A 25,779-nucleotide genomic window follows, 5' to 3' on the forward strand; every position below is an offset into this window, starting at 1 on the left:
CAATTATAACCACCAAACATTTGCAAGGACAAGAGCAATGAAATGACGAAGATACACGTGCACACATAGAGGCACATTAATTGACACTGCCACATGCATACAAGATGAAGATCCCCCGTGTAGCCTGAATAGACTGTTGGGGCAAGTGCTGTTAGCGAGCACCTTTGACGGCCGGCACTGTGGCACACGAGGGGGTGGGTGGCCAGCACCACGTCCGGCCGCCCTTGTCTCCCCAGTGGCGATATTTACACACCGCACCAGGTACTCATTTGAGACTGAGTCGACCTAGGGGTGGCCCAGGACCGGTTCGTAAAATCTTTACCGGTGTTGGCCGTGAGCGGGATTCGAACTCGGGTCGCCGGGTTTGCAGCGCGCTAACCGCTACACTACCGCTCCCCCCCCACACGGACACACACAGAGACACACACAGACACACATAGAGACACACACACACGGACACACACACAGACACACACACAGATACACACACACAGATACACACACACAGACACACAAACACAGAGACACACACACAGAGACACACACACAGACACACACAGAGACACACACAGAGACACACACACACAGAGACACACACACACAGACACACACACAGACACACAGAGAGACACACACAGAGACACACACACACAGAGACACACACAGAGACACACACACAGACACACAGAGACACACACAGAGATACACACACAGAGACACACACACAGAGACACACACACTAAGACATACAGAGAGACACACACACACAGGCACACAGACACACACACACAGAGACACCCACAGACACACACACACAGAGACATACACACAGACACACAGACACACACACAGGCGCATGCACGCGCGCGGGAGTTCCCGAATTCATTATCGCCCCATTCACCTGCCCGGCGCTTTCCAGTAAAGCGGTGACAAATAAGAGGAGGGATCGTGGCGCCGAACTTTACGACCCATAAACTCGCGTTATTTCCCCATTAATAAGCGGCTCCCACGTGCTTAAAGGGGCTCATGTATAGATCCCGACGGAGCCGTTACAAACATCGCTGCTGTGCTCGCCTGCCTTTTGCACCGTGTAACCGGCATGGTTTACGATCATTATCGCTGCTACATCATCATCGTCGTCGTCGTCGTCGGTCGGGTAGTAATTCACACCATCAAGGCAGTGTATCGCCATCATCACAAGGTAAACCATCATCACGAGGCACCCGAATGCCATCCGCGTAACCATCATCATCACCACCAATTAACCATCATCACAAGGTAAACCATCATCAAGAGGCACCCGAATGCCATCCGCATAATCATCATAATCATCACCACCAGTTTAACCATCATCACAAGGTAAACCATCATCAAGAGGCACCCGAATGCCATCCGCATAATCATCATAATCATCACCACCAGTTTAACCATCATCACAAGGTAAGCCATCATCACGAGGCACCCGAAAGCCATCCGCGTAATCATCATCATCACCACCAGTTAACCATCGTCACAAGGTAAACCATCATCACGAGGCACCCAAATGCCATCCGCGTAATCATCATCATCACCACCAGTTAACCATCATCACAAGGTAAACCATCATCACGAGGCACCCGAATGCCATCCGCGTAATCATCATCATCACCACCAGTTAACCATCGTGACAAGGTAAACCATCATCACGAGGCACCCGAATGCCATCCGCGTAATCATCATCATTACCACCAGTTAACCATCGTCACAAGGTAAACCATCATCAAGAGGCACCCGAATGCCATCCGCATAATCATCATAATCATCACCACCAGTTAACCATCATCACAAGGTAAGCCATCATCACGAGGCACCCGAATGCCATCCGCGTAATCATCATCATCACCACCAGTTAACCATCACCATCACCACGGAGGCCGAAAATAAAGACAAAGATCCCACCCCCCTCAGTGTAGCCTTCACAGAATGCTGGGGCAAGTGCTGCAAAGCGAGCACATATCAAGGCCGGCACGGTACACGAGGTGGTGGGTGGCCAGCACCACGCCCGACCGCCTTTGTCTCCCTAGTGCCGATGTTTTTAGACACCGCGCCAGGTACTCGTTTGAGGCTGAGTCGACACACACACACTACACTTGCAAATGTTTCGATACGTAAAGTAGTCGACCTAGGGGAAGCCCAGGACTGGTGCAGATAATCGTCACCGGTGTTGGCCGTGAACGGGAGTCGAACTCTGGGTGGCCGGGTTCGTAGCGCTAACCACTATACCACCGCTCCGATACCACCGTCATCTTCACCACGAGAATCATCGCAAAATAAACATCATCAATCATCATCACCGTGTTTAAAATCACCATCCCCACGAACATCACCCCATGTAGGGCCTCTTCCGCCATCACCATCTCCACCATCATCACCTTCACCACCACCATCACCACCAAGAATCAAACACAATAACAACAACATCATCATGATCACCACAAGTTAGGACCAGCAACCATCAACCACCCCATCAGCCGATAAACGCGGCGTGTGCCCCTACAAACCATCAAACCTCGTTCCCCCCCTCTCTCAATTCACCACCATAAATCAACACCATGCTGGTTGGCTTGGCTGACTAGCCAACTTAAGCTGAATAGATTTTTTTTTTAAACAGACTACCCCACAAAACAATATCCTATATATTTATATATTTGTTTTTTTTCCTTCCTCCTCCCTGTTGTTTAAAGCCTCACGCACGCCGGCCCTTCGAACTGGTTGCCAACATTCACGAGACACCAGCTGTAGCGCGACACCAGATGGCTGCGATGCGATTGACGCTTCGCTCAAAGTCGCAGTCGCGGTGACCTCGGCACAGCAGAAGAAACACGAACAAACTCAGCGGCGTCAAGGAAGCCGATCATTCTAAGCGAATCGCGAGTAACAGGGACCCACGGTTTCCCTTTCTCTCTCTCTCTCTCATCATCATCATCACCTATTCACTCTCTATCAGTACGGCCTACCTCTTCACTCTATCAGACCTACATCTTGATTTAAAGCTTTCGTGACTGCAGGGATTCATAAATCCCTGCAGACCTACCTCTTTACTCTATTAATAAGACCTCCCTCTTATCTAACTATCAGTAAGACCTCCTTCTTCTCTATCAGTAAGACCCACCTCTCATCTAACTATCAGCAAGACCTCCCTCTCATCCAACTATCAGCAAGACCCACCTCTCATCTAACTATTAGCAAGACCTCCCTCTCATCTAACTATCAGTAAGACCTCCCTCTTATCTAACTATCAGTAAGACCCACCTCTCATCTAACTATTAGCAAGACCCACCTCTCATCTACCTATCAGCAAGACCTCCCTCTCATCTAACTATCAGTAAGACCCGCCTCTCATCTAACTATCAGTAAGACCCACCTCTCATCTAACTATCAGTAAGACCCACCTCTCATCTAACTATCAGTAAGCCCCACCTCTCATCTACCTATCAAGAAGACCTCCCTCTCATCTAACTATCAGTAAGACCCACCTCTCATCTAACTATCAGTAAGACCTCCCTCTCATCTAACTATCAGTAAGACCCACCTCTCATCTAACTATCAGTAAGACCTACCTCTAATCTAACTATCAGTAAGACCCACCTCTCATTTAACTATCAGTAAGACCCACCTCTCATCTAACTATCAGTAAGCCCCACCTCTCATCTACCTATCAAGAAGACCTCCCTCTCATCTAACTATCAGTAAGACCCACCTCTCATCTAACTATCAGTAAGACCCACCTCTCATCTAACTATCAGTAAGACCCACCTCTCATCTAACTATTAGCAAGACCCACCTCTTATCTAACTATCAGTAAGACCCACCTCTTATCTAACTATCAGTAAGACCTCCCTCTCATCTAACTATCAGTAAGACCTCCCTCTCATCTAACTATCAGTAAGACCCACCTCTCATCTAACTATCAGTAAGACCCACCTCTCATCTAACTATCAGTAAGACCTCCCTCTCATCTAACTATCAGTAAGACCCACCTCTCATCTAACTATCAGTAAGACCTCCCTCTCATCTAACTATCAGTAAGACCTCCCTCTCATCTAACTATCAGTAAGACCAACCTCTCATCTAACTATCAGTAAGCCCCACCTCTCATCTACCTATCAAGAAGACCTCCCTCTCATCTAACTATCAGTAAGACCCACCTCTCATCTAACTATCAGTAAGCCCCACCTCTCATCTACCTATCAAGAAGACCTCCCTCTCATCTAACTATCAGTAAGACCCACCTCTCATCTAACTATCAGTAAGACCTCCCTCTCATCTAACTATCAGTAAGACCCACCTCTCATCTAACTATCAGTAAGACCTACCTCTAATCTAACTATCAGTAAGACCCACCTCTCATTTAACTATCAGTAAGACCCACCTCTCATCTAACTATCAGTAAGCCCCACCTATCATCTACCTATCAAGAAGACCTCCCTCTCATCTAACTATCAGTAAGACCCACCTCTCATCTAACTATCAGTAAGACCCACCTCTCATCTAACTATCAGTAAGACCCACCTCTCATCTAACTATTAGCAAGACCCACCTCTTATCTAACTATCAGTAAGACCCACCTCTTATCTAACTATCAGTAAGACCTCCCTCTCATCTAACTATCAGTAAGACCTCCCTCTCATCTAACTATCAGTAAGACCCACCTCTCATCTAACTATCAGTAAGACCCACCTCTCATCTAACTATCAGTAAGACCTCCCTCTCATCTAACTATCAGTAAGACCCACCTCTCATCTAACTATCAGTAAGACCTCCCTCTCATCTAACTATCAGTAAGACCTCCCTCTCATCTAACTATCAGTAAGACCAACCTCTCATCTAACTATCAGTAAGACCCACCTCTCATCTAACTATCAGTAAGACCCACCTCTCATCTAACTATCAGTAAGACCCACCTCTCATCTAACTATCAGTAAGACCCACCTCTCATCTAACTATCAGCAAGACCCACCTCTCATCTAACTATCAAGAAGACCCACCTCTCATCTAACTATCAAGAAGACCTCCCTCTCATCTAACTATTAGCAAGACCCACCTCTCATCTAACTATTAGCAAGACTCACCTCTCATCTACCTATCAAGAGCTGCAAGAAGACGCATCTCTATCAGTAAGACCTACTTCTTATTCTATATCACTCAATAAATAAATAAATAAGGCCTACCTTGTGTTAGAACGCAGACTTTCATATAATTGTACGCTCAACTACGTACACACACACGTCGTTCGTAAGTTCACACGTGTGTACATACGTGTGCGTACATTAAATGTATCTATCCATTCTCTCTCTCTCATCTCTCTCCTCTTCTCTCCTTGCTAACTCTCTCACTCGAAGAATAAGATAAGATGTATCGTACATTGCATTGTCCGGCAGAGTTGCGTATTCTTAACGCATCTATACACGGTACAGTAATACCTCCATACACTAGTTAGACGCGTTCCTGGAGCTTCGTTCGTATATTGAAACATCGTATATTGAATCACTTCTAGCATTGGTACTACGAGGATGCGTTCCCAGCCTTCGTAACTTACCATGTCATACAATAAACCACTTCATGACTTACCGTTCATATTGTAAACAAAGACAATTTACGTTGAAAACAATGCATTTTATACTGTACAGTATAATAATAAAAAAACTAACATAAATTAATTAAACATAATGAAGAAACATAATTTATATATTTAATACTGTAGACGGACGCTTTTATTATTAATTTCAGCGCATATATCAATTTAACTTCATATATGTGTTTTGTTTTCTGTGTAAAGTACAGTAATGGTGAAAAACTAAGTTCGTTTTACCGAAACTTCGCATTTACGCATGTCGAGGTATGACTCTGTTTACACACACACTTACGCGTGAGTTCGACGCGTGCGTGTGCCATGAAAGAGAAGGATAATCGTGGGGTTATGATGTGGAAGATCGTGGGGTTATGATAACAATAATCAAAAACACGTGGAATAAAGTTCCGTGAGTTACAGATAGACACAGACAACTTCTACGCAACTAGCGGTGTCTTCACATCGAGTTATCTCTGTGTGTGTGCGCTTTGAACTATACATGAGAGAGAGAGAGATACATAGACAAACACACAAAGACACAAAGACAAAGATCCCCCGTGTAGCCTGAACAGACTGTTGGGGAAAGTGCTGTTAGCGAGCACCTATGAAAGCCGGCACGGCACACGAGGGGGTGGTGTGGCCAACACCACGCCCAGCCATCTTTGTCTTCCCAGTGGCGATGTTTACACACCGCACCGGGTACTCATTTAAGGCTGAGTCGATCTAGGGGGAGGCCCAAGACCGGTTCAGATAATCGTCACCGATGTTGTTCGCCGTGAGCGGGAATCGAAACTCGGGCCGTAGGGTTCGTAGCGCAGTGCGCTAACCGCTGCACCACCGCTCCCCACACACACATCACACACACATCACACACACAATTAAATAAATATAATAACGACTTACTTCCGGGGATGTGCAAACATCGAGGAATCTCTTTCAATGGAGCGAGTTAAGTGTGTTCGATTCAACATCTCTCTGTCTCTGTCCGTCTGTGTCTCTGTTCGCCCCTGTGTGTGTCTCTCTGTCTATATCTTTCTCTGTCTCTGTCCCTGTTATCTGTGTCTGTCCGCCTCCCTTGTTAGTCCGTCTGTGTGTGTGTGTGTCTCTCTATCGGTGTCGATCCAAGCGAATTCAACGACTGTTAGGAGCAACACGCGCCCGTTCAACTTCCACGGCCCACGACTGCACCACGCGACTCAAACTTGCTCCGAACACACAAAGACAAAGATCCCCCCCCCACCCGTATAGCCTGGACAGAATGTTGGGGCAAGTGCTGTTAGTGAGCACCTAACACACACACACACAAAGACAAAGATGTCCCGTATAGCCTTAACAGACTGTTGGGGAAAGTGCTGTTAGCGAGCACCTAACACAAAGACAAAGGCCCCCCGTATAGCCTGGACAGAATGTTGGGGCAAGTGCTGTTAGCGAGCAACTTATACACACACAAAGACAAAGATGTCCCATATAGCCTTAACAGACTGTTGGGGCAAGTGCTTTTAGCGAGCACCTTATACACACACAAAGACAAAGGCCCCCCGTATAGCCTTAACAGAATGTTGGGGCAAGTGCTGTTAGCGAGCACCTAACACACACACACAAAGACAAAGGCCCCCCGTATAGCCTTAACAGAATGTCGGGGCAAGTGCTGTTAGCGAGCACCGAACACACACACACAAAGACAAAGGTCCCCCGTATAGCCTGCACAGAATGTTGGGGCAAGTGCTGTTAGCGAGCACCTAACACACACACACACACACTGTCCCTCTGTCTATCCGAATCGCCTCCCTGGCTACCAACTTCTGTTAAGTTCCAACTCCGTGTGCGAATCAGTCATGGCAAGCAGAGCTCGGCCTAAGCGAAGACAAACAATCCCAGCGGAGTCGCGTCTTCACTTTCCGTCTCACGACATTCCACACAATCTACACCACACACACACAGTACCACCACCACCCCCCTCTCTCCTTGTCTATCTAATGTTCTCAGATACTTACAGACTAACGTTTCCGCGACTTGTCAATCCGTGCGCCAAGCTTTGCGCACACAACGCAAGCCATAACTCAAAACTCGCTCGCTGCATTCCGTACAACACTGGCACACTCACACACACACTCCCCCCTCTCTCTCTCTCTCTGCCGTGTCTGTGTGTATGTCTGTGTGCTTTTCCCCTACCTCTCGTCTCTGAACACTCGTCCCCACGTGCGGAGGAAGGAGTGGGGTTGTGGGAGAGGTTATAGGCAGCCACACCGCCCCTCATCCTCCTCCATCGCCAGCGTTGTAGACGCGTTGGGGCTTTTTTGGGATTTTCTGTGGACCGACCGCAAAATGGCACTCGGGCAAAGGAGTGTCACTCCGGCTGGTGTTAAAGTTCCTTCGCTTCTCTCTCCCCTCCCTCTCCCCTCTCTCGCTCTCTCATCATCTTCTGCTTCTTCTACCGCTCACGAGCTCGCAGGGGTGATGCTGGTGGTGGTGGGGTGAGAGCGCTCCTGTGATGTTTGTCTATGTCAGCGCGTGTGTGTGTAAGTCGACTAAGCCTCAAACGAGTGCCTGGCGCGGTGTGTAAACACAATCGCCAGTCGGGGAGACAAAGGCGGCCGGGCGTGGTGCTGCTCACCTCGCCCCCCCCTCCCCCCCGGTGTGCCGTACCGGTCTTCCTAAGTGCTGCTTACTCGCTAAACAGCACTTGCCCCCCACCCCGAAAAAAATGCGTGGAGGCTATACGGGGGATCTTTGTCTTTGTGTAAGTGCGAGAGAGAAGGGGGGGGGGTAGATGTCGTGACACTGCTCGGCATCCTATCTGAGCTCTTCTCGAATCGTCAGCGGCTTCAGCCGCCAGGCTCCCCGTGTCTCCGCGTTGACGACTCGAAGGTAAACACGCGTGACATTAGTTGAACACGTAGCAGGCTTTCGCGACCAATATTATTCATAATCAACGTTTTTGGGTTTCGATCGCGTTATTTATAAATGTGTCGTAACCCTCCACCACCCGACACGGCCAATCAGTAAAAAAGTGAACTATTTGTCTTTTGTCAACGTGACACTTTTTTTTACTGATTCGCCGTGTCGGGTGGTGGAGGGTTACGACACATAAATAACGCGATCTAAACCCAAAAACGTTTATTATGAACGCGTGAAGTTGTCGGTGGTGGTGGCGGCGGTGTTCTAACGCAAAGTTTTATCGTAAGCACTGCGTGAATGGTTATCATGTATGAAAAAAACAACCTTAAAACTTAAATAAGCCGTGAATGCGTGCGTGTGGGTTTCTAAAAACACACACACATACACCTAGTGCGGTGTGTAGTAAAACATCGCCACGGAGGGAGACAAAGGCGGTCGGGCGTGGTGTTGACCACCGGCTTTCGTAGGTGTTACTCGCTTTACAGCACTTGCGTTACAATAATCGTTTCATATTGTGTACATCTCCACACGTACACGTAGTTGTATAATTACATTAATAATCCACGCACTTCACCTACTCTCGATAACAAACACAACACCAACTTCGATATGGACGCTGCTATGAAGAAGGTCCATTGCCCGAAACGTAGTTTAATATATATATGTAATTGTTTCAGTGTTTGACGACCACACGCCGGGACGCGTTGGTGTTATTTTGTGTGCACCGCAGCAGCAGTATAGCAATCGCCAGATGCGTGTGTTTCATCTTGGATGTGTGTCTGTGTTTATCAAAGTTATTCCACGATAGGCCTCTAGATTTGTACAAGGCGTTGGTACTGATACAACAAAGACAAAGATCCCCCGTGTAGCCTTTAACAGACTGTTGGGGCAAGTGCTGTTAGCGAGTAGCCACCTATGAAAGCCGGCACGGTGGCACACGTGGTGGTTACAAAGACAAAGATCCCCCGTGTAGCCTTTAACAGACTCGGGCAAGTGCTGCTAGCGAGTAGCCACCTATGAAGGACGGCACTGTGGCACACGAGGGGGTTACAAAGACAAAGATCCTCCGTGTAGCCTTTAACAGACTGTGGGGCAAGTGCTGCTAGCGAGTGGCCACCTATGAAGGCCCGCACTGTGGAACACGAGGGGGTTACAAAGACAAAGATCCCCCGTGTAGCCTTTAACAGACTGTCGGGCAAGTTCTGCTAGCGAGTAGCCACCTATGAAGGACGGCACTGTGGCACACGTGGTGGTTACAAAGACAAAGATCCCCCGTGTAGCCTTTAACAGACTGTGGGGCAAGTGCTGCTAGCGAGTGGCCACCTATGAAGGACAGCACTGTGGCACACGAGGGGGTGGGTGGCCAGCACCACGCCCGACACACTGTCACGCACACACACAAACTCCTTCCACACTGTATCCTAAATAAATATTAAATTGTAAACGCTATGGAGTTATAATCTTCGACGCAGTATTCGTGGTTTCGCTTTTTTAAAATATATAAAAATTATTACACGTAAAATATTGTGTTAATAGTTAAGGTGATTATGCATCGTAAATTTAGATATTATACACACGTACATACGTTTACATTGCGTTCATACCGCACGTTTACATGCGTTAATTATACATGCTCACGCACACATATATGTACATCTTACACACACACACACACATGTATACAACAGAATGCGTGCGAACCCCATTTAACTCGTTATTTTGAAGAAACGATTTTACTGCTATCTATTGCAACGTTTAGTAACAGTGCCGTTTGTTACTGATCGCTTGGCGTTTTGAGTCTTTGGGGGGTAGTGCGAGGCAATGGTGACATATATAACAATATATATGATGAAAGTGTGTACTGTATTCAGTCTGAATACATCGGCATATACATTATTAGATTTATATTAGGATATCAGTAAAACATGTGACTTTATCAGTGTACACTACTGTACATGATTTAATATGTTGTGCCAATGACAGATTAAAATTGTGTGTTAAATCATTATCTGTTCGCAGCGCCACACGCTGTAACCACTCAGCAAACCGCACTAAAATATTTACATATATATGTGCAATATGTATCGATGGTATTGTCCGTGTATGTATAGTAGTGTATTCGTGTAAAATGTGTACAACTTAATATTTATCTTCAAATCAAGATTGATATTTATCGTGGAGAAAAAAAAAAATTAAAGGTCGGTCATTGTGGGGCGGTTCGTTTGACCATACTTCACCACGCCGGACAAATATCGCCGATATGGCTTAACGTGAGCCGTCGTGGCTTGGAATCGAAATTCACGTCGCCGAGGTCGGAGGAGCGGTAAGACGCGCCGCCAAATGTGTGTGCCCTGTGTCAGTCATCTTCTAGGAATTATACACACACATTTACCGGCTTATAAGACGCACCAATCAACTTTCGCTTCAATAAACGCATTATATGTGTGTTCGATACGGTACGTGTGTTCGATACGGTGCGTGTGTCAGTACTGTACGTAACAGTTTCCGTTTCATTTAAAGTTGATGGCGAGTTTCACTTTTCTTTTGATTAGTGTGACATAGGTACAAACCTACATGTTCCATCCGATTGCGTTCATGTGTTTCACACACACATATAGACGAGGAATCGATGTGCTGGCTGTGCTGCCTTGTACGCTGTGTTCCAACACCACCAGAACCGCACTGTAGGTCACAACAACACTCGCACACTCACCCACCCACTCACACACTCACCCATTCACTCACACACTCACCCATTCACTCACACACGCACCCATTCACTCACACACGCACCCATTCACTCACACACGGACCCATTCACTCACACACGCACCCATTCACTCACATACTTACCCATTCACTCACACACTCACCCATTCAGTCACACACTCACCCATTCACTCACACACTCGCCCATTCACTCACACACGCACCCATTCACTCACACACTCACCCATTCACTCACACACGCACCCATTCACTCACACACGGACCCATTCACTCACACACGCACCCATTCACTCACATACTTACCCATTCACTCACACACTCACCCATTCAGTCACACACTCACCCATTCACTCACACACTCGCCCATTCACTCACACACGCACCCATTCACTCACACACTCACCCATTCACTCACACACTCACCCATTCACTCACACACGCACCCATTCACTCACACACTCACCCATTCACTCACATGCACACTCACCCATTCAGTCACACACTCACCCATTCACTCACACACTCGTCCATTCACTCACACACTCGCTCATTCACTCACCCATGCACTCATACACTCACGCACACACTCACCCACCTAGCAACTCACTCACTCACTCACCCACTCACTCACTCACCCACACACTCACCCACACACTGACCACACTGCAGGTCACAATCACGCATAGATTTCCCTCACATTCCAACCATCACCACCGCCGTTTGTTTTCCCCCAAATTCGTATTGTAATAATAAAATACCAGTGCTCAATCAAAGGTATAACGTGAGAAGCTCATATCTCTTACACACTTTAATAATGCCGGTGGTGTTCCTGGCCGCTTGCTGCTTTTGGGTCTTTGAATACCCTGTGGTAAGCCAGAGTGATACAACATGGGCACCTACACACAAAGACAAAGATCACCCGTATAGCATTTAACAGGCTGCTAGGGCAAGTTGCTGTTCGTGAGTCGGCCGGAACGGCAGACGAGGGGGTTGTGTGACCAACAGCACGGCCGCTCGGACGCCTTTGTCTCCCCCAGTACTATTCAGTACACACCGCACCGGGGTACTCATTCAAGGCTGAGTCGTCCTAGCGAAAGCCGGGGACCGGTTCAAATATTGCAATTGTTGTTGGTCGTGAGCGGGATTCGAACTCTTGATTGCCGGGTTCGTAATGCAGTGCAGCGCTAACCACTGCGCCACCGCTCCCCAAAGACAAAGACATGCTGTGTATATATGTGTCATAGATATGGGTCATATTTATATGGGTCACCCCATTTTAGGCACCACAGAGTTGATCCCACACGTTAATGGAATAAATGTTGGAAATTTTTATTCATTGAGAATCTAACCCTACGAAAGATTTGCATCGGTGATTTTATTAGTGAAATTGGTGATGAATTGATATGTAAATGAAATATTAACGTGTGATCGTGACGTTATAGCTAGCAGAAAGCTGTTCAGCGCGCTGCGAATTTACTGGCGTTCTAAATGTTTATGGACTTTCAATAATAAATTCGTTAATTAAACATGGACATTATAGTTTATATCCTCATTAGAAACAGTCAACGCGTAGCAATTATTACAAAATAATTTTTATTGTCAAACGTACCGTTAATTAAAACAGTTATACGCAATAACAACTATTAAAATAGAGTACTGTATAAATACAGTATATATATAGAGTACATATATACAGTCTTTTACGTACTCCGTGAGAGATGTGAACTGGCATGAATGGCGACCTTCATCCAGCAGTGGACAAAATATAATTTCAACGTTGACATCAGTCCCGCCGAGACCAGCGTGGTGAAGTATGGTCAAACAAGGACCCTCGTCTGCACCACGACCCCGGATGCGTCGTTGGCAGTATCCGCTCATCCAGAAGTGGATTTTTCTTTCTCCACAGACAAAACTCAACAGATAACCCCCCGGAATTGGTCAATGATTTGACATGACGGTGAGACAAATGTTTTACGAAGACATCAACAACATAAGCTTGCAAAAACTTACTCGCCTTTGCACACGCAGCATGATGTATCGACCGCCTGTACAATGACGCAATACGCAGTGTGCAAGCCTCAAGTGTGTCCACTGCTGGATGAATCGAACTCGGTGCCATATCGGTTATCAATCGGCAGTGGGACGAAAAAAACCGGTTTAGCGATATCGCTCCGTCGCCACTGATGTCAGCCGGGGCCGCGGGAATTGAGGTTCGTGGAGTTCGCGGCGGGGAGTGCTAACCACTGCGCCACCACTCTACCGTACAGGCATTGTTATAAACACACACAGTGGTTTTATTATAAGTATTCGTATTATTGTTGTCAAAGAGAGACAGACGTTTGTAATTTGAATGTCACGCAAAACTATAAATAGATTAACATTATTTTGATGCGGTTGTAAAATCATGTTATCTTTTTTTTTACATACAGAGGCAAACATAAATGAAGACACGCACAAAGATCCCCCGTATAGTCTCAACAGGCTGTTGGGGCAAGTGCTGTTATCAACCAACACCTATGAAGACACACGAAGGGGTGGGTGGCCCACACCACGCCCGGCCGCCTTTGTCTCCCCAGTGGCGATGTTTACAAACCGCACCAGTTACTCATTTGAGACTCAGTCTACCTAAGGGAGGCCCAGAACCGGTTCAGATAATCGTCGCCGGTGTTGTCCGCGAGCGGGAATCGAACTCGGGTTCTTAGCGCAGCGCGCTAACCCATACACCACTGCTCCACACGACACTATCTAAACAAAGACAGACAAAAATCCCTCCTACAGCCTGAACAGACTGTAGGGGCAAGTGCTGTTCGCGAGTAGCACCTATGAAGGCCGACACGGCACACGAGGGGGTGGGTGGCCAACACCACGCCGGACCGCCTTTGTCTCCCCAGCGGCGACGTTTTACACACACGCGCACACACAAATGTAGACGCAAACACACGGCACACAGCACACACGCGCCACACTCTCTTTAACGTGACTGGCCGACGCTTTTAATGATAAATAACCCAAACCCAGGCGGCTGAACGATGTCACAAAGCCCTCTTCCAAAGCTCCCTCCCCCTCGACCACCCCTACCCTGCCCCCTATCACCACCTTTTCAGCAGGGGGGGGGTCTGTCCCGGTAGGGAAAGGCGATACGACCAGCAAGCAGCAACAGCAGGAGATGGGTGTGTGAGTGGCTGTTTGACCATACTTCACCACGCTGGTCAACGCGGGGGTTGGGTGCCAAGGTAACAGAATTACAACAATTGGTTTTGCAGCACTGCCCCCTGCTGCTCGAAACCTGCCCCCCCCCCCCCCGCAGTCTATAGCAACCTGTTATGCATGGTCGGTGGCTGCCCATCCACGCGTTATCCAGGCTCAAGTCCTGCCGCGCTTCTGAGATGAGGGCAACACACGCTCGAAGCACCGCACAGATGAATTCAACAATCCATTGCTGAACGTGTGTACGCACATATCTGTGCGTTATGTATGCACGCCTAGGTGTGAGTCAATACGCGTGTGTTATTGTACAAATGTATAATAATGTGTATATGTGTACACACACACGCACGTAGAGAGTGGTGGCGCAGCGGTTAGCGCACTCCGCTACGAACCCGGCGACCCAAGTTCAATTCCCGCTCACGGCCAAAAACAGTGGCGAGATATTTTAATCGCCCCTGGAACTCCCCGCCCCCCTCTAGGTCGACTCAGCCTCATAACGAGTACCTGATGCCGTGTGTGAACATCAGCTTGGTGCTGTACCCTACCGGCCTTCATCGGTGCTACTCGCTAAACAGCACTTGACCCAACGGTCCGTTAAAGCCTATACAGGGGAAGGGGTGTATCTTAGTCTTTGTGTATATATGCACAGAACCCCAGCAGATAACACCTAATACTCGCAGACAAGTCTGCCATCCAAATACTATCCAGGCTTCACACCTGATTAGCTTCCGTAGACCTAAAACGATGTAAGCTGTAGTAAGCGATAGCTCGTAGGCCACCTGCCTATAGGTTGACACAGCAGCCAGCTGCTGTTCTATGGGGGACCTCATTGTGAGCCCCCCCCCAAACCCCTCCTTGTTCAGTAATCATATGAACGAAAAAAAAAGCGCAACAAAAACTCCCAAACAAAAACATTTCTCAAAGACGCTTCGAAGAGGGGGGTGGAAGGATGGGGGGGAGCAAGCCGGTTTGAGGGTCATTACGGCGGAGGAGGCATTCATCCAGCAGTGGATCGAGCAAATTGATGTACACGTGCAGGCACAAGTGTGTGAGCGCGTGCGCGCGTGTGTACGCACACGTATGTATGTATATAGGCACGCATTCTGCACACGTAGATGTGAACACATAGACGCGTGTCCACACGTCTACACTATACGTGCATGCATACGTTCGTTCACATGCGCACAAAGACAAAGGTCCCCCCGTATAGCCTGCAACAGACTGTTGGGGCAAGTTTCGTGAGCGAGCAGCAACTACGAAGGCCGCAATGGCTCACGGGAGGAGGCAGAGTGGGTAGCCAATCTCACGCCCGGCCGCCTTTGTCCCCATCAGTGGCGATGTTCACACACCGCAGCAGGTACTCACTTGCGGCTGAGTCGACCTAGGGGAGGCCCAGGACCGGGTTCCATTTCCGTGAGCGGAAATGGAACCCGGGTTGCCGGGTTCGTAGCGCAGTAGCACGCACACACACTGGGAACACATTCAACGTACACATTCAAACTGACATACATGGCTATACACATACACACAAGCGTACATACACACGCGTGCATGTATACGCCTTTGTGGAAAATGTTACAGATTTGAAGCATTCACACACACACACAAGCGTATTAAAAACGCAGTACGCAGTGAAATGTGTTTGTATACGTTTCCGTATTGTATAATCATAATTATTGCTGGCAATAAAATTCGCATTGACATTAAGAATATTGAGTACGCCGTTTGTTGTGAGCGTGCATGTGTGTATGTTGTGTTGCGTGTGTATAATTATGTGTGTATGTTGAGCTGCGTGTGTATAATCGTGTGTGTTTGTTGAGTTGCGTGTGTATAATCGTGTGTGTATGTTGAGTTGCGTGTGTATAATCGCGTGTGTATGTTGTGTTGCGTGTGTATAATCGCGTGTGTATGTTGAGTTGCGTGTGTATAATCGTGTGTGTGTGTTGTGTTGCGTGTGTATAATCGTGTGTGTATGTTGAGTTGCGTGTGTATAATCGTGTGTGTATGTTGAGTTGCGTGTGTATAATCGTGTGTGTATGTTGAGTTGCGTGTGTATAATTGCGTGTGTATGTTGAGTTGCGTGTGTATAATCGCGTGTGTATGTTGAGTTGCGTGTGTATAATCGGTGTGTGTGTTGAGTTGCGTGTGTACAATCACGTGTGTATGTTGAGTTACGTGTGTATAATCGTGTGTATATGTTGAGTTGCGTGTGTATAATCGTGTGTGTGTTGAGTTGCGTGTGTATAATCGTGTGTGTGTGTTGTGTTGCGTGTGTATAATCGTGTGTGTGTGTTGTGTTGTGTGTGTATAATTGTGTGTGTATGTTGAGCTGCGTGTGTATAATCGTGTGTATGTTGTGTTGCGTGTGTATAATCGTGTGTATGTTGAGTTGGGTGTGTATAATCGTGTGTATGTTGAGTTGCGTGTGTATAATCGTGTGTATGTTGAGTTGTGTGTGTATAATCGTGTGTATGTTGAGTTGCGTGTGTATAATCGTGTGTATGTTGAGTTGTGTGTGTATAATCGTGTGTATGTTGAGTTGTGTGTGTATAATCGTGTGTATGTTGAGTTGTGTGTGTATAATCGTGTGTATGTTGAGTTGCGTGTGTATAATCGTGTGTATGTTGAGTTGTGTGTGTATAATCGTGTGTATGTTGAGTTGTGTGTGTATAATCGTGTGTATGTTGTGTTGCGTGTGTATAATCGCATGTATGTTGAGTTGTGTGTGTATAATCGTGTGTATGTTGTGTTGCGTGTGTATAATCGTGTGTATGTTGAGTTGTGTGTGTATAATCGTGTGTATGTTGAGTTGTGTGTGTATAATCGTGTGTATGTTGAGTTGCGTGTGTATAATCGTGTGTATGTTGTGTTGCGTGTGTATAATCGTGTGTATGTTGAGTTGCGTGTGTATAATCGTGTGTATGTTGAGTTGTGTGTGTATAATCGTGTGTATGTTGAGTTGTGTGTGTATAATCGTGTGTATGTTGAGTTGCGTGTGTATAATCGTGTGTGTGTTGAGTTGTGTGTATAATCGTGTGTATGTTGAGTTGTGTGTGTATAATCGTGTGTATGTTGAGTTGCGTGTGTATAATCGTGTGTGTGTTGAGTTGTGTGTGTATAATCGTGTGTATGTTGAGTTGTGTGTGTATAATCGTGTGTGTGTTGAGTTGTGTGTGTATAATCGTGTGTATGTTGAGTTGTGTGTGTATAATCGTGTGTATGTTGAGTTGTGTGTATGATCGTGTGTATGTTGAGTTGCATGTGTATAATCGTGTGTATGTTGAGTTGTGTGTGTATAATCGTGTGTGTGTTGAGTTGTGTGTGTATAATCGTGTGTATGTTGTGTTGTGTGTGTATAATCGTGTGTGTGTTGAGTTGTGTGTGTATAATCGTGTGTATGTTGAGTTGTGTGTGTATAATCGTGTGTGTGTTGTGTTGCGTGTGTATAATCGTGTGTATGTTGAGTTGTGTGTGTATAATCGTGTGTATGTTGAGTTGTGTGTGTATAATCGTGTGTATGTTGAGTTGCGTGTGTATAATCGTGTGTGTGTTGAGTTGTGTGTGTATAATCGTGTGTATGTTGTGTTGCGTGTGTATAATCGTGTGTGTGTTGTGTTGTGTGTGCATAATCGTGTGTATGTTGAGTTGTGTGTGTATAATCGTGTGTATGTTGAGTTGCGTGTGTATAATCGTGTGTGTGTTGAGTTGTGTGTGTATAATCGTGCGTATGTTGTGTTGCGTGTGTATAATCGCGCGTGTATGTTGAGTTGCGTGTGTATAATTGTGTGTGTGTGTTGTGTTGCGTGTGTATAATCGTGTGTGTATGTTGAGTTGTGTGTGTATAATCGTGTGTGTGTTGAGTTGTGTGTGTATAATCATGTGTATGTTGAGTTGTGTGTGTATAATCGTGTGTATGTTGAGTTGTGTGTGTATAATCGGTGTGTATGTTGAGTTGTGTGTGTATATTCGTGTGTATGTTGAGTTGTGTGTGTATAATCGTGTGTATGTTGAGTTGTGTGTGTATAATCGTGTGTATGTTGAGTTGTGTGTGTATAATCGTGTGTATGTTGAGTTGTGTGTGTATAATCGTGTGTATGTTGAGTTGTGTGTGTACATTCGTGTGTTTGTTGAGTTGTGTGTGTATAATCGTGTGTGTATGTTGAGTTGTGTGTGTATAATCGTGTGTATGTTGAGTTGTGTGTGTATAATCGGTGTGTATGTTGAGTTGTGTGTGTATAATCGGTGTGTATGTTGAGTTGTGTGTATAATCGTGTGTATGTTGAGTTGCGTGTGTATAATCGGTGTGTATGTTGAGGTGTGTGTGTATAATCGGTGTGTATGTTGAGTTGTGTGTGTATAATCGTGTGTATGTTGAGTTGTGTGTGTATAATCGGTGTGTATGTTGTGTTTTTTGTGTATAATCGTGTGTGTATGTTGAGTTGCGTGTGTATAATCGTGCGTGTATGTTGAGTTGCGTGTGTATAATTGTGTGCGTATGTTGTGTTGCGTGTGTATAATCGCGTGTGTATGTTGTGTTGCGTGTGTATAATCGTGCGTGTATGTTGTGTTGCGTGTGTATAATCGGTGTGTATGTTGTGTTGTGTGTGTATAATCGTGTGTGTATGTTGAGTTGCGTGTGTATAATCGTGTGTGTATGTTGTGTTGCGTGTGTATAATCGGTGTGTATGTTGTGTTGTGTGTGTATAATTGTGTGTGTATGTTGAGCTGCGTGTGTATAATTGTGTGTGTATGTTGAGTTGTGTGTGTATAATCGGTGTGTATGTTGAGTTGCGTGTGTATAATCGGTGTGTATGTTGAGTTGCGTGTGTATAATCGCGTGATGTGTTGCGTGATGTGTGTATAATCGGTGCGTGTATGTTGAGTTGCGTGTGTATAATCGCGTGTGTATGTTGGAACGGTGGCACAGTGGTTAGCTTCGCCGTGCTACGAACCCAACGGATCGAGCTAAATTCCCGGTCACGGCCAGCACCAGTGTCGATTATGTGAACGGTGTGCGCGCACAAAACAATCTGCACTGGGAAGACAAAGGCGGTCGTGAGTGGTACTGGCCACACCAACCCCGCGTGTGCTGTGTCGTTTTCCGGCCTTCATAGTTGCTACTCGTAAAACAGCACTTGCCCCAACAGTCTGTTACAGGCTATATGGGGGATCTTTGTCTTTGTTACATATGATGTTCATAACATTACATCTGTAAACTACATCTTAACGTGTAAGGAATATACGTCGATATATGTGTTTGTATGTTTCGATGTATTCACAGCATTCATGTCCAACTCTGCGTGGTTATGTTTGTGTACGTTATCAATTGCCCTCGTGAAGTCAATGAAACCAAACTAAACCTCAATTTCTATGGGACTCCCAAATTTTAAAACTATTTTTTTTCATGAATTATCTCTTTATAAGAAGCCGCCTAAATTATAATTGTGGCCACGTGGTGTCAAGCTCTCTTTAGCCTTTCAAGAACATCATGGGATATGTAAGTTCGTTTCCTTGTATTAGATAGTCAAAGGTAAAGATACCCAGTATAGCCTCAACATGCTGTTGGGGCAAGTGCTGTTAGCGAGCACCTACGAAGGCCGGCACGACACACGACGGGGTGGGTGGCCAACACCACGCCCGGCCACCTTTGTCTCCCTCGTGGCGATGTTTACACATCGCATCAGGTACTCATTTGAGGCTGAGTCGACATAGGGGATGCCCAGGACAGGTTCAGATATAATCATCACTGGCGTTGGCCGTGAGCGGGATTCGAAGTTGCGTGGCCGGGTTGGAAGCGCGCTAACCGCTACACTACCCGCTCCCCACAATAGCCTGAACATGCTGTTGGGGCAAGTGCTGTAAGCGAGCCACTAATGAAGATCAGCCCGGCGCACACACACACACATTATATATACATACACACAAACGCATGTACAATATTCTAAACATATTCCAGGAGGACGATCAAATCTGACTGGTCGACCACGGTCTGACTGTCTGGGAGGATTTCATGCAGCAGTAGATTCATTACAATACTGCTACACACATCATTGTCAACGTGACGATGTGTGTGTGTGTTTGTGTCTAATATGCGGAGAGCGTCTACGCTACGAACCCGGCTACCCGAGTTCCATTTCCGCTCCGGGCTAACAGCCGTGACGATTATCCAAACCGGTCGTGGGCCTTCCCAAGGTCGGCTCAGCCTCAAATGAGTATTTGGTGTGATGTGTAAACATGAGGACATGCGTCACCCTTTCTGGCAATGATAGCTTATTCTTACTTCCTCCCTCCCTCTATCATTTTTATGCCGGCAAAACGGTCCCATAGACATGTGCAGACATCGCCACTGGGGAGACAAAGGCGGCCGGGCGTGGTGCTGGCCACCCCACCCACCTCGTGTGTCGTGTCTGGCCTCCATAGGTTGCTACTCGCAGACAGCACTTGCCCTGGCAGTCTGTTGAAGGCTATACGGCGAAGGTGGAATCTTTGTCTTTGTTTGTCTTTGAATATCTAATATGGGGGGGGGGGGGGGGCTGGTGGAGGGGCAGCCAATGTGTACCTGATGTACGTGTCTCGTAGCGGTGTCAAGCGTCACCCCCCCCCCCCCTTACACCTCTACACACACACACACACCCCCCCACACACACATACAGACCCCCCCCCCACACACACACACAGACACAGACCCCCCCCCCACACACACATACACACAGACCCCCCACACACACAGACACCCACACAGACACACACATACACACACACACAGACACACACACAGACACACACACATACACACACATACACACACACAGACCCCCCCACACACACACAGACCCCCCCACACACACACATACACACAGACCCCCCCACAGACACACACACAGACCCCCACACACTCATACACACAGACCCCCCCACACATACACACACAGACCCCCACACACACACACACAGACCCCCCCCCACACACACACATACACACAGACACCCCCCCCCACACACACACACGCAAACACCCCCCCCCCCCCACACACACACGCAGACACCCCCCCCCCACACACACACATACACGCAGACACTCCCCCCACACACACATACACACAGACCCCCCCCCCCCACACACACACACATAGACCCCCCCCCCCACACACACATACACACAGACACCCCCCCCCCCCCACACACACAGACCCCCCCCACACACACACGCAGACACCCCCCCCACACACAGACCCCCCCCACCCCTTACATTTCTCCCCACACACACACACAGACCCCCCCCCCACACACACACAGAGACCCCCCCCCACACATACACAGACCCCCCCCCCACAAACACAGACCCCCCCCCCCCACACACACACACAAACCCCCCCTTACATCTCTCCCCACACACACACACAGACCCCCCCCACCCCTTACATTTCTCCCCACACACACACACAGACCCCCCCCCCCACACACACACAGAGACCCCCCCCACACACACACAGACCCCCCCCCACACACACACACAAACCCCCCCTTACATCTCTCCCCCACCCACACAGACCCCCCCACCCCTTACATCTCTCCCCCACCCACACAGACCCCCCCCCCCACACTTCTCGTTCGAGTCGCTCATAAACCACCGCGTCTGACAGTGGCGTACGGTCGTAACAAAAACACTCGCCAAGCGGGCCTGTCACATTATTTAGCCATGAAAAGAGGAATTAACAAAACAATAAATATATCGCCGAGGTAAATTGGGTGCCCCTTGTTTGTGTCTCGTTGTCGTTGTTGTTGTTTGCGTGCGTCTTGTGTTGTTGCGAGGAGCGGTGGTGCAGCGGTTAGCGCTGCGCTACGAACCTGGCCGAGCCGGCGGTCCGATTCCCGTTCACGGCCAACACCCGGCGACGATTATCCGAACCGGTCCCGGGCCTCCCCCTAGGTCGACTCAGCCTCAGATGAGTACACCGAGCAAAGCCACTCGGGAGACAAAGGCGGCCGGGCGTGGTGCTGGCCACCCACCCCCTCGTGCGCCGTGCCGGCCTTCGCAGGTGCTCGCTAACAGCACTTGCCCCTACAGTCTGTTAAGGCTACGCGAGGTATCTTTGCCTTTGTTTGCGTTGCGTGTACGCGTGTTAAAAAAGGGAGCGGTGGCGCAGTGGTTAGCGTTGCTTGCTATTGCGCTACGAACCCGGCACAGATCCGAGTTCGATTCGGTACGCGAACAGCCGGTGACGATTATCTGAAACGGTCCTAGGCCTCTATCTTAGGTCGACTCAGCCTCAAACGAGTGCCTGGTGCTATGTGTAAATATCGCCACGAGGGAGACAAAGGCGGCCGGGCGTGATTTCTCGCCCCACCACCTCGTGTGTCGTGCCGGTAGCCTTCATAGGTGCTGCTCACTAACAGCACTTGCCCCAACTGTCTGTTAAGGCTATACGGGGTATATTTGTCTTTGTGTGCGTGCAGACAAAGGCTCACACACACGCACACGTGTGATTGTGTATAATACGTGTATTGTATATAAAAACAGACGGGTTACCTTGCATGAACGGGTGTCAAATTGTGTACATACGTGTAGAGTTCTGTGTATTTGTAAAATTGTGTTTACGCGTGTGCGTGTGTCTTTCAAGTTCCGTTTATATCAAATTACAAGTTTAGATTATTATTATCAAACACTACAATATACGTCATGTGCACATCTGCCCGTGTCAAATGCTGTCTATGCGTGCCTGTGAGCGTGCGTGTCTGTGTGAAATGGTGTTAGGTGCTTGTGCGTGTGTGTCTATGTGCGTGTGGTAGTGTGTGGGGAGCGGTGGTGTAGTGGTTAGAGCGCTGCGCTACGAACCCGGCGACCAGAGTTCGATTCCTGCTCACGGTCAATACCAGCGGCGATTATCTGAACCGGTCTTGGGCCTCCTCTAGGTAGACTCAGCCTCAATTGAGTACCTAGTGCGGTGTGTAAACATCGCCACTAGGGAGACAAAGGTGGTCGGGCGTGTAGCTGGCCATCCACCCCCTCGTGTGATGTGCCGGCCTTCATAGGTGCTCGCTAACAGCACTTGCATCAATAATCTGTTGAAGGCTACACGGGTGGTCTTTGTCTTTTGCCAAATGAAGTCCGTGAAAAATCGTGTTATTTATCTAGATGTGTGCGTGTGTGTGTGTTTCAAAGTGTGTGCGTTGCATGATGCTCGCGAACAGCACTTGCCCCAACAGTCTGTTAAGGCTAAACCTATATTATGAATAATATTGGTCGCGAAAGCCTCCGTGTTAAATTGACTATACGGGGGATCTCTGTATTTGTCGGTGCATCATGGTAGCTCGCTCTGGACATTAATAGGCGCTCGCTAACAGCGCTTGCCATCAGGATCTTCGTAATGTCGTTGGGCATTCGTACGTTTCACCTACCAGCATAATCTGTCCGTGGAAAGTGCGCACACGTGTACACATTTTATAAGGGGCGGTACGGTTACGTACATTTGAAGTAAGGTGGTAAATGCGATTTTAAACGCAGTGATGGAAATCATTCACGGACCGCTCTCAATTCACTGCCGGATGCAAGTACAGTGTCTCCCAAAAATAAGCTGTCGGTGGTCATTGGAGGGGACCGTTTGACCATACTTCACCACGCTGGTCGGTGCGGTTTGCTGTGGGTGGTGGCTCCCGGACCCGTTCACATTTAATTCGCCACTCCACGTTCACCGTGATCGGGGAATCGAACGCGCGATCGCTGGGTTTACACAACAACATCGCATTGCGCTAACCACCGCGCCACCGCTCCCTATATCGCACGTAATATATGCCTCCGAAACATTTACAAATAACGTGTCTGTATTCATACACACACACATGTATATGTGACCTTCACACAACGGTAACAACAACCTCACCGAGCCTCGGAAAACTTGTTTTCAAGAGAGCCCCGCTTTCAGCGGCATGTTTGGCCGCAAAAATTCCATCCGTGAACGCGCAGGCTTGCGTGAGTCAAAGAGACTCACTCCCCTTTGCCCGATTTCTATTTTGTTTTGTTTGACCGGAGCGGAATTCCAGTCACGGAATTACGTGGAGCGACGATCGACGGCGGCCTCATCGCGGGCGTGTCCGTGCCCCGTGCGTAATTCCGTTACCGCGCGCAGGTTCCGAATCCGGTCAACATTAGTGAATATCTGAACCGGTCTTCGATGGATGATTGGGGTCCGCTAAGATCAAGCATCGGCGAAGGACGCTTCAAAACGACGCCCCCCCCTCCACCACGACTCGATGCGGTGTGTCCTCCCATCATCCAGCAGTGGATTGAAAGGGGCCGTGCAAACGTCCTCGCGGCGTTTTGCCAATGCCGCCGCTCTATCAATGTTTAGAAGCGTTCGTGTCAGATACAGGGAGGGAGAGAGAGAGACGGGCGTATTAACTGAATGAGTGAACGGGTGGCGTGGATTCTTGCGATGTTCTCGAAAGGGCTAGGCCAGGGGTCGGCAACCAAAATAACAAGAAGAGCCATTTCTTTACAATTCGGTACAAAATTCAGTATTTCAAGAGCCGCAATGCATCTATGTACATACGTACATATCGTCAAGAAGCAGCCCGTAAAGAGCCGCATGCGGCTCCGGAGCCGTAGGTTGCCGACCCCTGGGCTGGGCAGAGCTGAAATTTGTCACGAATATAGCCTCGAGTCTGTCCTTTGTAATCCCATAGAACGAACTGACAACAGCAACAACGGAGGTGTTTAGAGTGTTGGGGGGGGGGGTGAGGGTTGGTCACTAAAGCCGAGGCATGCGGAGGTCGCCGATTTGGTTTCACTCACGGACTGGGGGGGGGCAGCCTCACTCAGCCTGGAGCTTCCCAGCGCTGCTCCGAGTCTCAACACTCACGCGGGATTCGAAAGCCGTCATCAGCAGGAGTGGTGGTGGACCGAGTAAAAGTCACCTCTTCCCGTAGAGTGTGACGCTGGAGCCGAGAAAAAGCAGGGGGTTAGCCCGTTATCCGTTATTCATAATTTATACTCCAGTACTTGAGTCGTGTCTGTCTGCACATAATGATAGCGGGGAGCGGTCTTGTTCGCGGTTAGCGCGCTGGGCTACGAACCCGGCGACCCGAGTTCGATTCCCGCTCACGGCCAACACCAGTGACGATTATCTGAACCGATCCTGAGCCGCGTCTAGGTTGACTCAGCCTCAAATGAGTACCTGGCGCGGTGTGTGAACATCGCCACCGGGGAGACAAAGGCGGCCGGGCGTGGTGTTGGCCACCCACCCTCTGCGTGTGCCGTGCCGGCCTTCGTATGGTGCTGCTCGCGAACAGCACTTGCCCCAACAGTCTGTTAAGACTACACGGGAGATCTTTGT

At 48.2% G+C, this 25,779-nt stretch overlaps 1 protein-coding gene and 1 long non-coding RNA gene across 2 annotated transcripts in view; one reads left to right on the forward strand and one right to left on the reverse strand.

Moving 5' to 3' along the window:
* LOC144729120 (homeobox protein Hox-A3-like) overlaps nt 1-25,779 on the reverse strand; it is a 91,290-nt gene that overhangs the window by 58,733 nt on the left and 6,778 nt on the right. The gene's annotated exons all lie outside the window — the stretch shown is intronic.
* LOC144729118 (uncharacterized) lies at nt 8,748-16,153 on the forward strand. Its single transcript, XR_013587630.1, has 2 exons — nt 8,748-13,449; nt 13,669-16,153. It is a non-coding gene; the product is annotated as an uncharacterized LOC144729118 (long non-coding RNA).

This window comes from Lampetra planeri, chromosome 31 (genome assembly GCF_965212315.1).
Source record: "Lampetra planeri chromosome 31, kcLamPlan1.2.h2, whole genome shotgun sequence".
Taxonomy (NCBI): domain Eukaryota; kingdom Metazoa; phylum Chordata; class Hyperoartia; order Petromyzontiformes; family Petromyzontidae; genus Lampetra; species Lampetra planeri.